This window comes from Cryptomeria japonica, chromosome 9 (genome assembly GCF_030272615.1).
Source record: "Cryptomeria japonica chromosome 9, Sugi_1.0, whole genome shotgun sequence".
Lineage (NCBI taxonomy): Eukaryota > Viridiplantae > Streptophyta > Pinopsida > Cupressales > Cupressaceae > Cryptomeria > Cryptomeria japonica.
Window position 1 is genome coordinate 467,477,600 of NC_081413.1, and position 8,389 is coordinate 467,485,988.

The following is an 8,389-nucleotide window of genomic DNA, read 5'->3' on the forward strand; positions in this document are numbered from 1 at the left end:
AACCTTACTCATTTGAGAAATTATGTCCTTGTCCTTATGACTCGTCTATATCAGTTGCACCATACCCACCAGGGTTTGAGATGCCTAAGTTCACGAAGTATGAGGGCAAAGGGGACACTCGAGACCATGTTCATGAGTTTCACATCTTATGTCAAGAAGTCTCCTATAATGACTTATACTTTGAAGGCTCTTCCCTAAGAGTCTCACGGGAGATGCTCTTGCATGGTTCTCATCCTTACCTCGAGGTTCTATCACTTCCTTCCTAGACTTAGCAGAAGATTTTGTGGCCCACTATGCCTAAAACATTGTTAATGATGTTTCCAAGATGGACCTTTGTAACACAAAACAAAGGCCTAGAGATACTTTCGCTAACTTCTTGCAAAGATGGTGACATCTCATCAAGAAATTCTAGTGGGACATACCAGAACAACATCAAATTGAATTATTCTAGAAGAATCTGGTGCCTGAACTATCAAGACCCTTGACATCTCAATGTATCAAATCTTTCCAAAAATTGACTGACAAGGGCCTAGCCCTTGAACATGTCTTGTTAGAGGAAGGAACCTTAAAACATTATCAAAAATTAAGTCAAAATTCTTCATCTTACCATAATGATAAACCAAAATTTTGGTCCAAAAACAAGAACGCATTCAATGATGGTGTGACTGATGCAAAATGAGTCCAGACCGTGGCCGCTCCTCCAAAGCCCACCACCACCAATCGCCAATTCAACAATCAAAATCAATCTCAAAATTCTCATAAGAATGTCTCAGTTCAGAGGTGACCACCCCAGTCTAACAACAGGACTCCAAGAGACTTCACTCCTCTTGTCGAGCCCACTGAGGTTGTGTTCCAAAAGCTTGTCCAAGCAGGTGCGGTAGTCTTTCCGATAACTCATCTGTTTGATCCTAATCAACCCAAACGTAGGTGGTACAATGAGAATGAGTATTGTGAATATCATCGTATCAAGGGTCATGATACACGAAAGTGTATGAAGCTGAAAATATACATACAAGACCTCATTGATAAGGGTGATATTGAAGTAGAAACAACCAAACATGGTAATAACAATGACAAACTTAAGATGTACCAGGAACCTTTCCCGAAGCATGATAAAAGCAAAGGCTCATCATCTAACACTTTGAACTATGATTATACCAACCACATAATGAGCTTTGACTTTTTAGTGGGTCGCATTGAGCCTGCAGATAACCATGTCAATGTCATAACTATACAAGAAGCTAACCCTTCCCCTTCGCAAAGCAGACCTAACCCTGCTAAGATAGTCATTCAAGGCACCACACCTTCCGCTTCCCACTCTTAGAATGACTAAAATGTAACCACCCGTCAAGGCAGAGTCATTGTCCAACAAGTCCCTCCCCCACCAAACCCTCCCCCCATGTCCTCCACTTGTCGATATGACCTCCTTGACCATCTTGGATAGACCCCCACACAGATCTCCATCTTAGAGCTCCTCAAAACTTCTCCCGTCCACAAGGAGATTTTGGAACAAGCCCTCCTCAATTCACGTGTCCCCAACAACATCAATGTTGCCCAATTTCAAGCTCTCATTAGAAAGCTTGATTCCCAACAACACCTTGTGTTCACTTCCAATGACGCTCCTGCAGATGAAGACCATAATAAACCTTTGCACATTGAAGCCCTCATCCAGAAGCAGAAGGTTAAACGTATCTTGATAGAAGGTGGATCATGAATCAATCTGTGTACATATAAATTAATAAAACAATTGGGGCTTTCTGAAGACTTGGTAGATACATCAGGAAGAATCACAATAAAAGCATATGATGATGTTGAAAGAGTTTCTAAATGAATGATCACCTTGCCTCTTCAAGTGGGCCCTATTACAATTGGGACCCCTTGCCAAGTCCCGGATCTTGATCTCCCTTATAACATCCTCCTCAAATGACCATGGATTCATTCCCTTCAGGTCGTCCCTTCGACTTATCATCAATGCATCAAATTCCCCTTCAATGGAAAAGAGATCACTAAAAGGTGATCCACAACCTTTTCAATATTGCAAGCTCTTAGAGGGGAAGAATCCATATCATTTCCCATTAAATAGACCCTCTCCATCTCCTCCATCTAACACATCAAATGTCGCCTCCACCTCATCCCAAGCAGAGCCCAAAATCAAGATCCTGGATAATGGTTGCGGAGAATACAAACTCGAGGATGTCTTATTAATAGGCAATCTCACCGTGTCTCCAAATTCATTTGGCAAGCCAAAAGAAATAAAAAAATATCAAAAACCTATTATACAATGCAAATATACCACCTTTCAGCAATGGGGTCCACTTGATGAGGAGATTCTTGAGACAAATGTGTCTTCATGGCTGTACCGGGAAGAAGATGAAGACCTAGCAAAAATACCTAAGAAAATGTATCCAAAAGCATTAGCTATAGTAGAGAAGATGGGCTACAAAAGACACGGCCTGGGACCAGAAGAGAAAGGATTAAAAGCACCAATAGATCCCATCTCATACAAGTATAATAGGGGCTTGGGTTATATTCTAGTGCCTAAGATCAGTATCACTAGTGCCCCTTCAAGTCCTTCTTTGGATGTCGAAGACTCTGATGAAGAGGAGTTCCATGAAATGCCTTTTGAATATGAAGATATCTTTTTTGACACCCATGTCAACACCATCACTCCCATAACCCCTCCCATTCTGTATGAGCTACAACTTGTCCATCTCGAACTTATAGACTGGGGCCAACGAGACAAACTTTATTTAGACGTCTACACTGATGACAATACTCTCATGACTCTCCTAACTATGTGCAATTTGGAAGACTGCAACAAAGTTCATGGGATTCGATTACATGAAAAAGGATACTTTGGTAGTCAGGTCAATGCCCTTAGTCACAAAAAAGATAATAAAAAGAAAAACCATGATTCCCTAGGTGAAAACCTCTCTGAGGCACCTTTGGTGGAAGAAAAAGTAAAAACAAAGGGCGTATCCAAGAGTGAAAACTTGGATCAGGCACTTGACAATGAGGGACTTGACCTCCCTACCATTTTTCCTCCTCAACAAGACAAATCAACTTTAGTAATAGAGGAAATGGACTGTATCAATATGGGCACCAAAGACACTCCAAAGAACGTGCTCATTGTCAAGTCCTTAACGGATCAAGAGAGACAAGACTTTATCAATTTTCTCACAGAAACAAAGATCAATTTTGTGTAGTCATATGCTGACATGCCAGGCGTAGATCCTGACCTGGTAGTTCACAATCTTGTTGTCTGTCCTAATGCAAAACTAGTAAAGCAGAAGTTACGCAAGATGCATCCACATATTGCACTTTTGGTCAAAGCATAACTTCAAAATATGTTGGATACAAAATTCATCAAACCAATAGACTACCCTAAATGGGTATCTAATATTGTACCTATCGGCAAAGATGTTGGGGGCATCCGCATTTGTACTGATTTCCGAGATTTGAACAATGCTTGCCATAAGGATGATTTCCCGCTCCCCAACATAGATATGATTGTAGACCTCACAACAGGACATGAGATGCTATCACTTATGGATAGATTTTTTGGATACAATTAGATCAGGATCACAGAGGAATATCAACACAAAACAACATTCAGAACACCATGGGACACCTTTTGTTACCGAGTCATGCCTTTTGGTCTCAAGAATGTCGGAGCTACATATCAAGGTGCAATGACAATAATTTTCCATGACCTCTTGCACAAAATCATGGAGGACTATGTGGACGATCTTCTAGGAAAATTCAAGACTAGACATGAGCACATCCCTATCTTAAGGAAAAAAATTGAAAAATTGGAAAAATACAAACTGCGCCTCAATCCTAAGAAATGTGTCTTTGGTATCACATCGGGAAAACTGCTAGGTTTTATCGTTTCTCACAGAGACATAGAGGTTGATCCTGCAAAAGTGAAAGCTATCATGGAAATTCCTCCCCGAAGACCCTTAGACAGCTGCATAGCCTCCAAGGAAAGCTCTAGTCCATCGGACGCTTCATCTCACAACTTGCAGACAAATGTCACCCATTTGATCACTTATTACGCAAAGATACTGAATTCAAATGGGTCTTCCCATGTCAAAAGGCTTTGGAGAAGCTTAAGGAATATCTTGCATCGCCTTCAATTCTCATGCCTCCTATTCTAGGAAAGCCACTTTGTTTGTACATATCTGCTATTGCAGTGGCATTGGGGGCATTATTGGCACAGACAGATGATCAGGGAAAGGAGCATGCCATATACTACATCAGTCGCACACTAGTAGGGTATGAGCTCAATTATACCGATATTTAAAGAGCATGCTTAGCACTTGTCTTTAACATGCAAAAGCTCCAACACTACATGCTTAAAAACAAAACAAAATTGATTGCTAAGATCGACCCTCTCAAATACCTCTTGTCAAAAGTCGTTCTCATTGGCAGAACTGCTTAATGGGTCATGTTGTTAAGTGAATTTGACATTGAATATGTGGACATAAAAGCAATCAAAGGACAGGTAATAGCAGACCAACTGGCTGACGCTCCACTTCCAAGTGACCATCCGATCTTTACAGAATTTCCAAACGAATTCATAATGACTCTCACCACATCCTCCACATGGCAGTTGTACTTTGATGGTTCTTACAACCAAAATGGATCGAGGTAGGAATATTGTTGATCACACCTCAAGGAGATTGCATCCCAAAATCATACAAGATAGCCTTTGCATGTACCAACAACATCACAGAAAATGAAGCACTGATCACTGGACTATGCCTGGCTATCCAATGGAAGACATTGGAATTACATGTCTATGATGATTCCCAACTTGTCATAAAAAAAGTCAATGATGAATATCAAACAAAAGATGACTAGCTTCTTCCCTATTGCAGTATGGTTGAAGATCTCAAGCACCATTTCACATCAATCAAGTTTGATCAAATTCCATGAACAAACAATGGAGCTACATATGCAATGGCCACTATTGGCTCCCTCTTTTAGATGGCACATAGTCAAAAGTGTGAGTTTTTGGTTGAGCAACTCTTCATACCAACATATGATTTACCAGAGTCTGAAATGGTGTGCGTACTCGTTGGTCCCAAATCGCCTTGGTATCAAGAGACCTTCAAGTACCTAAGAGACAACACCATTCCCCCACACCTTACCAAAACCCAACAACAAACCTTAATCTGTCGATGTCCTTGTTAAACTATCCTTGGAGACACCCTATTCAAAAGGCATTTCAATGGTTCCCTCCTAAAGTGTTTAGACAAACAAGAGGCTGAATGGGCACTACGTGAAGTGCATGAAGGTATCTATGGGGCACACTCAAGTGGGCTCACTTTGGCTAAAAAGCTCTTGCGAATGAGATACTACTAGCCTACAATGGAATTTGATGCATATAATTATGTGAAGAAATGTATCCCTTGCCTGAAACATGGCAACAAGGTCCACACTCAATCACAAGAATTGCAGTCGTTCATTACACCATGGCCCTTCTCACAGTGGGGGCTTGATCTCATTGGTAAAATCCACCCTACATCCTCCAACGGGCATAAATTCATTATCACCACCACCGAATATATTCACCAAGTAGGTGGAGGCCATCCCTCTTACCTTCACCACTGGTACACAGATCTCTAAATTCAAATTGAACTACTTGATTTGTCGATATGGAATCCCCAAATTTATAATCACGGATAACGACATACCATTCAAAAATCAGGATGTTAAAGAGATCTGTCAGAAATTTGATATCCAACACCGCTTTTCCACTCCATATTACCTGCAAGGTAATGGTAAAGCTGAGGCTTTTAACAAAACCTTACTCAAAATCCTCAAAACGATAGTCAATGAAGCTAGTCGTGATTGGCACCTCCAACTCCATCCTGCTATGTGGGCTTACTGCACCTCCATCCACAGCCCCACAAGCACCACCCCATATTCCCTTGTCTTTGGCTTTGAAGTCGTTCTCCCTCTTGAGATCAAGATCCCCTCCTTAAGGGTCTCGCTGCAGAATATCCTCCCAGACGAGGAATATAGAGTTGCCAAATTACAAGAGCTAGAACTGTTGGATGAAAGGCGCCTCAAGGCCTTAAACCATCTCCTGGTATATTAGAATCACATGCGCTTGAGTTACCACAAGAAGGTCAGAACCCGAGAGTTTGAAGTTGGTGATCTTGTCCTCATCGAAAATCAGAGAAACTTTCAAGAAAGAGAGAAGAAAGGTAAGTTTGAGCCTAATTGGCTTGGACCATATGTGATCACAACAAAGTATGGATTAGGGGCATATCAGTTGGCTACTCCTAAAGGAGATCCTTTGGATGATCCAATGAACATCATGCACCTAAAGAGATTATATGCCTAGTCCTCAGAAGGTCATCAATTGTCAAAAAATAAAAATAAAATAAAAAAATCAAGAAAAATGCAACAAAAAAAAAGAAAAAAGATGCCCAAAAAAGATCATCACTCTGGTGAAAACCTGGTAAACAGGTGCCTTGTGACACAAAAACAAATCAGAAAAAGTAAAGATAAATCAATTCGTCCATTAGTGAAAACCACTTCGTGGCACTATGGGCAAGTACCTAGGTGAAAACCTGCATGCAGGCGCCAAGGTAAATAATTTGGATCCATCGTCTATCAGATCAAACTCCTTCACTGCCTTCCCATCTGATATCCATAATTGTGGCTATCGAATCTTCCCCACATAACATTCCCCCGCTCCCGACAAAATAATCACTCGTATGATGATGAGTCTTTGCCCAAATCATGAATAAGGATCACCCCATCAAACTGAGCTTTATCCCATCCAGCTGAGCTTTTATCTCCTGTTTCCTAAGCTTGTGCCTCCATGTGAGCTTCATCAAGTCTTGATGTTAGTCCTACATCCACAGGTTGGTCCTCATGGTCATCTAGTCAATTGTCTAGTCAATCACAATCCACCCCATCCTTTGCCCTAGGGATGAATCCTTCCCTCGCCCGACTTTTTAATCCTTCATCCTAATCCTACTCTTGGCAAGAGACTTCCGTTGGTCATGTATGGGTGACTTGTTTGATTTCTTGGATTTTCATTTTTGACTTGCATCTTTTATCCTACAACTTCGTCTATCTACGACTGCCCGGATCTTCCATATCCAAGTATGTTTACAATAGGTGCATACTGGGGCATATTTTCATGGCATGGCATGTTTTGGATCTCTCTTGTATGAACCGGCGACGTGGTACTAGTGTTTATCAACACTTACCTTGTCGTGTACAAGAGGTATTGGTGTGTTTGAGGGTTTCCTTGCATGTACCCACAACTTTGTATCAATATTCTTCAACACTTACATAGTTGTGTGTAAGGAATTCCTGCTTGACTGTGAGTCAGTCCACGCCTTGGGTTTCTCATGGCATCCTGGTTCCTATAATCAGTGGTGTGAGTTACCTAGGGCAATATTAAACTAGGATGGCTCTCCACATCTTTTGTGCATAACTCTCCCCATCATTCCATAAATTCCTAATTCCCCTCATCTAATAACCCCATGGAGTCTTCAGTTTTTCCTCCTATTCTTTTATTTCTATCTAAGGTCATTGTATTATTATTGACATATTCACAAAAACATTTTCCATTGCTCATTTAAATTGCATTGCATTCCTCACTTAGATTAAATTATCCATTAATCATTACCCACTTAGATTGCACTATCCATATAGATTGCATTGCACTTATTACATTTCTCATTCATTTAAATTCATCTTGTATATATTATTCATTTAAGATTATGTCATTTAGATTGCATTATCCATTCATTTCATTGCATTATTCATTTAGATGACATTATCCATTTAGATTGCATTCATCGTTCACCTTAAATTATCCATTCATTACATTATTCATTCATTTAGATCGCATCATCCATTAATCATTTGCATAGCATTAACCATTTAGATTGCATTGCATTTGTCATTCATTTTCCATTCAGATTACATTTTAACTCATTTAGATTGAATTTATTACTCATTTAAACTAATTTATCACTTCAATTGCATTTATCATTTGCATCCACATTTATCATTATATTGCATATTCATTTTCTCACATCATCATATCCATTATACATTAAACATACTCATATACAACATATATACACATCAAAACATCTCAGAAACATGTGCACCCACATAATCACTCGTCCTGCATCCATAACATATCATACACACATGCACATGCATCCATCCTGCATTCATGAGCATGTCAATAACACATCATAAGCATAGATATATAAGTATCCATCCTGAAAATAGGTCAACACAATACATCCATAATCATCATCCATGCACCACATCATAAAATAATAAAAAAATTAAGTCCATCCCCCTCCTCATCGCCACCTGTCTCCCCATCCCCCTCCTCATC